This window comes from Durio zibethinus, chromosome 14, assembly GCF_047325235.1.
Source record: "Durio zibethinus cultivar Kanyao isolate XHJ-2024 chromosome 14, ASM4732523v1, whole genome shotgun sequence".
In the NCBI taxonomy this organism is placed as follows: Eukaryota; Viridiplantae; Streptophyta; class Magnoliopsida; order Malvales; family Malvaceae; genus Durio; species Durio zibethinus.
The window spans coordinates 13,314,952-13,321,947 of NC_143175.1; the positions used below are offsets into that span (position 1 = coordinate 13,314,952).

The 6,996-nt window shown below is 33.2% G+C and overlaps 1 pseudogene across 1 annotated transcript; it reads left to right on the plus strand.

The window, feature by feature from the left end:
* Positions 1-2,430: 2,430 nt before the first annotated feature.
* On the plus strand, positions 2,431-6,195 carry LOC111294319 (uncharacterized; annotated as a pseudogene). Its single transcript, XR_016327551.1, has 4 exons — positions 2,431-3,066; positions 3,856-4,342; positions 4,527-5,031; positions 5,785-6,195. The product of XR_016327551.1 is annotated as an uncharacterized LOC111294319 (transcript).
* Positions 6,196-6,996: the final 801 nt, after the last annotated feature.

The following is a 6,996-nucleotide window of genomic DNA, read 5'->3' on the forward strand; positions in this document are numbered from 1 at the left end:
TAATTGAAAAATATAAGACTCAAATTTATCAAATCTAATAAAAAAGTTTTAAAGTGAAAAAAATAGTACAAATAGCATTTATCATTATTTGTAAATAAAAGAATAAAAAATTTTTTTTGAAATTGATTATTTAATTGAAACAAATAGAAAATAAATGTAAAACAATATAATTATTCTTATAATTTCATGAATTATTAGAATGTAAAATTAAAATATATTAAAATTTTAATTAAAAATTTATTACCACACATTAAAACTTCTTTAATATTTTTTACTTTATATAAAAATTCAAATAAGCTCGTTTCATAAAATAAATCTTCAAAATTTTGATTTACGTTATATTTGAAATTCTAATATTTTCTTTTAAATTCAAATTATCAAATGCAACCTAATAAAATTTGACATTGACCCACAATATAATAACAAACTTAATCATAATCTCTAATTTTGGCCATTAAACTATTTTTATACTCTTATTTTAAATAGTAAAGTCTCTATTTTTTAAAGGAAAAATAGTAATTTATTGTATTCATCAATCTAGAACTTAGTTTTTTCTACAATAACAATCAATTTTACCAATAAGGCAATTACTAATAATAATTTCTTATCTTCTAAATATAAAATGTGAGAGATATATATAATCCCTTGCAAATCATAGTTAAATTAGGATACCTTCCAATTATTTAGAATTATGTAAAGTTCCATTAAATTCACAAACTTTTTTTAACAAAAAATGTTGTAATAAAGAAAGAAATTTTATGCGTTGATATTTAAATTTTAATACAACCTTTACAAAATAATTGAAAGAATCGAATAAACAAAATATCATATTCAAAATAAAAAACTTTGATATAGCCTGAACATATGTCTCCTTCTATTAAACATGAAGAAGACACATCTGTAATGAAAAAAAGAAAAGCAATGGGATATGATAAACAAATTGAAGCGACTGGGATGAAAATTCACATTGAGTTCAATCAACGTAGGCAGCCTATGTTGGATGGAGGTGCAAAGTTGGCTAGCCACATTGGAACAGTCATCTGGTATAATATTTCTATTATGTACCACAATTAATAGATGGTTCATGATGATAAAAATGATAGTATATGAGAGTCTATTGTGGTATGTTTATTCAACAATATCTAAATTTTAATTAATTTAAATTTTGATTTGAATTAATGTGTTGATACTAATTGTTTTAAATTTATTAGGAACGTTTTGACATTTCAACTGAGTATAAAAGGCTTGTGCTGTAATTAGTTGGGAAAGCATTCAAAAACTTTAAGAGTAGATTGACAATCTAATTTATTTTACTGTTTGTTGATAATTCTGAATTATTAACTGATCCTCCATCATCATATGCAAATATTATCAGTTATGAAAAATAGTTTGCAGTTTGTTTGAGATCATCTATTAGATTTTTCTCAGTATGCATTCCCAGTTTATTAATTGTTCATAATATTTTGTTTAATATATTCGATATCTTAATATCGAATTTACCTTATTTTTTTCCAAAAAATTAAAGAACAATAAAAGAACATTTGGGCCAAACAAGTATATCACCATCGGACATCGAAAAAAGGTTATGCAAATGTCCTATATGATTTTGTAAGAATTCATATGCTTGTTTTATGCTCTTATATGAATATTTATGAACATGTAAACATAAATTCTGTTTCTTATATCGTTTTAATTTTTCAAGAATTATCTAACTTTGGAATCAAAGTTTTCTAGACAAAACGTATGAAAAAAATGACATATGCACTAGGATTGATCATTTGCAAATGAAGCAACTGAAGAAATGGCTATAAAGATTGTAAGTAAATTTTGTGAATTTTTCACGTATGATATGTTTGTGCTTGTATGCATGATTATATATTGTATATGATTTGTTACATACCATCTTTTTGTGTTTCAAAATGAATTTGCAACAAGATATGAATTCGATGAACTACCAACTATTTATGGCGAAGACCCTTTGTCTTTAGCATTAGGATCTAAAGAAAGGCATGATCGAGTTTGGGGGGTTGGTAGATTTATGTTGCTATCACAATTCTTCAGTAATCAACCCAAACCCCCTCTAATGAAAAATGTAAAATATGAAGCAATTATTCAACAACAACAACAAAGACTTGATGAGTGAATAACGCCTGAAAGATCAACAACAACGACTCACAGCTTTGGAGGCAATGTTAGCGGTAATGCAGCTAACATGCCTCGAAGGCAGTCTGTTACCAATATCTAATAAGGAAACGCTTTCATAAATCAAATCTGATAACAAACCTAAACTCTGATAATAATCATTATTTTTATTTTATTTATTCATTCAATATTTATTTATATTTTATTTTTTAAAATTAATTTTAATACTTATATTTTATAATATATTATAATAGGATGTTTAAACTCAGATGAAGAACCTTAGAGAGTCTACCATTAATGCGTTATCAAAACCCCCAGCACCGCCACTTTCCTCACTCCACTGTCCTTGCTTGCAAAATCGGACGTTGCCTTCTCTTTTCTGTTTATAATGTCAAACCCCGACCCGATACCCGACATGACTCCACCAACTCGAAACCCGACCCAGAACACCAAAAACCCTTCAACACCAATGACATGGAAGAAGAAGAAGATGAAAACGATGTCGAAGATGATGAGGACGAAAACGACGACGTATTCGGAGAACCGAACCGTCCTAGACCTCAAACACGGGGGGTTCGATACCGTTCGGAAAAACTCAAAATGGACTCTCTACTCCAGCGAATGCAGAGCGGTCCCGTTTCGCTCCTAGTCCACGACGTGATCATCAAAGGGAACACGAAAACCAAGGACCATATTATTGAAGCCGAGACCGAGGAGTTGAAGAGCGTCGGCTCGATGCAAGAGCTCTTAAAAGCATCACAAATAGTGAATTTGAGACTCCGAGCGCTTGAAATTTTTGATTCCGTGAAAATCACGCTGGATTCGGGCCCGCCGGAACTGCCTGGAACTGCTAACGTGACTATCGAGGTTGTTGAGACAGCGAGCCGGCTTTCGGGACAGATTGGGGCTTATACGAAAGCGGAGGTGAATTTTTTTATTTTTAATGTTTATTTTTTCTGCAATAATATATATATATATATATATATATATATATATAGTTTCTGAGAAATTGGCGGAAAACTGTTAGGGAAAATTGTTGCAATGTAGTTTTTGTAGGCATGAGTAAATGGGGTTTATCAAACGTTGGAATGGGAAATTAGCTTGAATTTGATATTCTGAAATGAAAATGTGGTTGAATTCTGTTGGCTTAATTTATTTAGAATAATGTAACGGTTAGATTTCGTCTAGAGAAATTCTATTGTGGAAGGAATTAGTTCCAGCTCTTAGTGCTAATGATATGGCCAAGCCATACTGTAATATGTACAATGTCACGAGTTAGAAGATTTGCATGAGTTGAGTGTTGATCTTTCTTAAGGATTTAGATTGATAAAAGGAGTAGAAAAGATACCTATTGAATAAGTATGCATATATACAAATACATTTCCACCTCCCAAAAATTAACTGTCAAATAAGATTTGCAGAGGTATTTTTTGTTGCATTTGTGTGACATTTGTGCCATACATGGTTTACTAAGACACTCCATGTTATGCTACCTGCTTACATAGTTGAAGTAGTTGGGCATTTGGTCATTACATGTGATGTACCAGGTGTGAGTATCACAAATAAACTATAGACATATATGTGATCGCAATATTTATACTGGCTTTGACATGGAAAGTTCTGTTGCTTATGCCCTTTGATCACCCATTTCGGTGAATTTATAAGCATGCTACCTCAAATCTGGTTTTCTAAATTTGTACAATCTTGTTGTAGGCTAGATCTTCTACTGTGGAAGGATCTCCCAAGTACAAAAATTTGTTGGGTCATGGGGATCTTTGGGATGGTTCATTGGCATATGGCTGCGATCACTCAGCAGAGTTAAGCACTGGCATGTATTTCCCTCAGATTCAAAGGACTAGTAACTCCTGTCACAGCACGAGCATACTGACTGTCCCAAGATTGGCTAAAGTTTTCTTCTTACAAGGAGAAATTGTTAGGCCTTTCTCTTGGCTTATTTTCTACTACACATCATGATGCATCATACAATCTTGCATGATGTACCTTGACAGATCCATCACAAATGTCATCAAGGTCCATAAGCAGGCAGCTTGGGCATAATTTAGTTTCTTCTTTGAGGTATACCCTTAAATTTGATAGGAGAAACTCATCAATGAGGCCAACTCGGGGTTATGCTTTCGTTTCTACTACCCAAATTGGTGGTCTTGCACCTGACAGTCGGAGCTTACGATTTCTGCGGCAGGTGTGGATTGTGTGTGCTCTTTTTCTTACCCCCACCTTTTTTGCCTCATTTCTTTTTGAAGTTCTTAGAAGCATTCTTTGTTTTGTCTCGCAATATGAATTTGTACTTGTATGGTAGAATCGCTGTTGTATTCTTTGTTTTGTCATTTTTTATTCACTTTAGTTTTCTATTATATATATGACAGGAGTTTGATCTTTGTTATGCTGTTCCTCTTGGATTTTTTTTATCACGCTGCTCATAATTTTGGGATTTCTGGTGGTGTTGTCTTTCCATGGGGGATGGTTTCTTAAGTAGGCCATCATCCCTTCCTGAAAGATTTTTCTTAGGTGGCAACATATCTCCAGTTTGCACTTTAGGAGGGCCAGAAGCATTATGGGGATTTAAGACAAGGGAATTGGGTCCAACAGAGCCTAAAAGACAAGTTAATGGTGAAAATGCTGATACTTCTCGGGTGGGTTTTCTCGGAGGAGACCTTGCTGTTACTGCATTGGCAGACCTTTCTTTTGATCTTCCATTTAGGTGGTTTAAAGAAAAAGGAATCCATGCTCATGTGTTTGCATGTGCTGGTAATGTTGCCCAGTTAACAGAGAATGAGTAACTGAAATTCTCTGTTCAGAAGTCTATAGAGTCACTCCGAAGTTCTGAAAAAAATTGGACTTGTTGTCCCTACGAGTTTATTCAGCATGGAGGTTTTCTCTCTCTCTCTCTCTCCAATTATTTTCAATCTAAACAATTGAGAGTTTTAAATATTTGGTTTTCTATTCTGTTTTATATAATTTTATTGATAACCTAACTAGGACTTTATATTCCCTGAATGCAATATTGATCAAAGATTTTTCGTAGTTTAGCTGTGTTGGGGAATTTGAACTTAGGACCTCCCTTTTGGACGTAACAGTAGCTGCAATAAGCTATTGCCTTGGCCAAAATATTGAAACCAGGGAGGTTAAGTACTAATATCTGTTAAATGTTGACAAATAACAGCTTGGAATTCAGGAGAACCTCAAGTCACATAAAGGTGCCAGCACTACGAGAGAATAATATGGCTGTACAATAAGCGCAGGTTCCATCATGCCATTCTTGTAGGAGAAAAGTTGTATGCTGAAGGCTGTTAATAGTCGTTTTTCACTGAATTTCCATTTTTCATATGCATGACTCAAAATATTAAAAACATGATAGATTGTTGCGTCCGGTTGACGGTTGTTAAGGGAGTCAATAACATTTTCAACTATTATTTTTGCCTACTGTTTTGAATGTATTGACTTTCTTGACGAGAAAAAGATATAGTAAGATTGAGTAGATTCTCATGTTATTGCTCAAGTTCCACAAAGGACCAATGACATTTACTTTGGCTTCCCTGCTTTCCATTTTGTCTGTTTTATTTTGAGAAGTCTTGGGACTGGCATTTTTGTATCTAACAAGATTTTTCCTCCTTTTTGGGTCAGCTTAACTGCTGCTATATACTGAAGAAGTTTGATCAAGACCGGGCAAAAACTGGCGTTTGGCTTACCTTCTCTGGATCATCATAGAATTTTGGACTTGATATTGGTGTCCGTCAGCATTTTAAAGCATTGTCATTCAGGCAAACGAATTGTTCCATGCCTCGGAATAGTAGTTCAGAGCAATGTTGATTTTTCTCTTGCTAACTATAGTCTTCACATTTAGTTGGACAAGTTCAGAAGGCTCACTTTTCAGATCAAGAGTGGAGGGAAATAATGGTACTTACAGCAACCCTTTCTTCTGGTTCTGATAAAATTGTGAAACTTTCTGTTCTCATTTCAAAATTGTTTTATTTGAGCATCTGATTGAATTGTGGGAAAATTTTTTTGAGGAATACAAATTTTGTTCCCTTCTCATTTTTGCTCGGTAGTTGAGGATTCTTTGTCAAATACTTGATTTTAATTGCCTATATTTTAGTCCGAATAATTACTTTAATCATCCCTTGAAATGCATTGAATTGGTGCAATATTATGATGCATCAAACGTACAAAGATTGAGATTCCTTTAAAAGAGTCTGTAAGATGGGGTTGTGGCTCAGTTTCTACATTTGGGATTATTCACATAGCCCAACGTGTATAAGTCTGGGCTTGTTTCTCAGCTGTCGGGGATTGGGTTTGATCCAACATCGAGGCCCACTTTGAATCTAACCCAATGGCCGATGCCTCTGAAAGTGCCATGCAATTGGGTAGTTAAGGGCATTCAAATGGTCCTCGAGCGTATGCCCCAGTGAAGGCTTGGCCCCCGTCAAGCAATTTCCTTGAGGATGTGTTTGTTTGGGATATTGGAAGGAGAAATTTCTTTTCCATCAAGGTTTTTAAAAAAGGCCTCGTTGAGTATTGGGTTTAGGTTCTAAAGCATACTTTTTAAATACAAAAACAATGCTGAATACATTATAATTTGTGTTAATAGTTTTTTTTTTTTTAATCGCTAAAAATGAGCTAATTGGGAGGTGTAATTACGGTTTGAACTTATAATTTGGAGACAAAATTATCAAATATTCATTTAATTATTTTTTTGACAAAAATAATCTTTTTTTTTTCCTTTTCAACATTATGTTCTTTTGAGAAATTTTAATTTTTCACAACAATTTTTTACAACAATGCTAAATGTTTAGAAATTTTAAATTATAATTTTGCACAGCACTTTTTAAATGCATT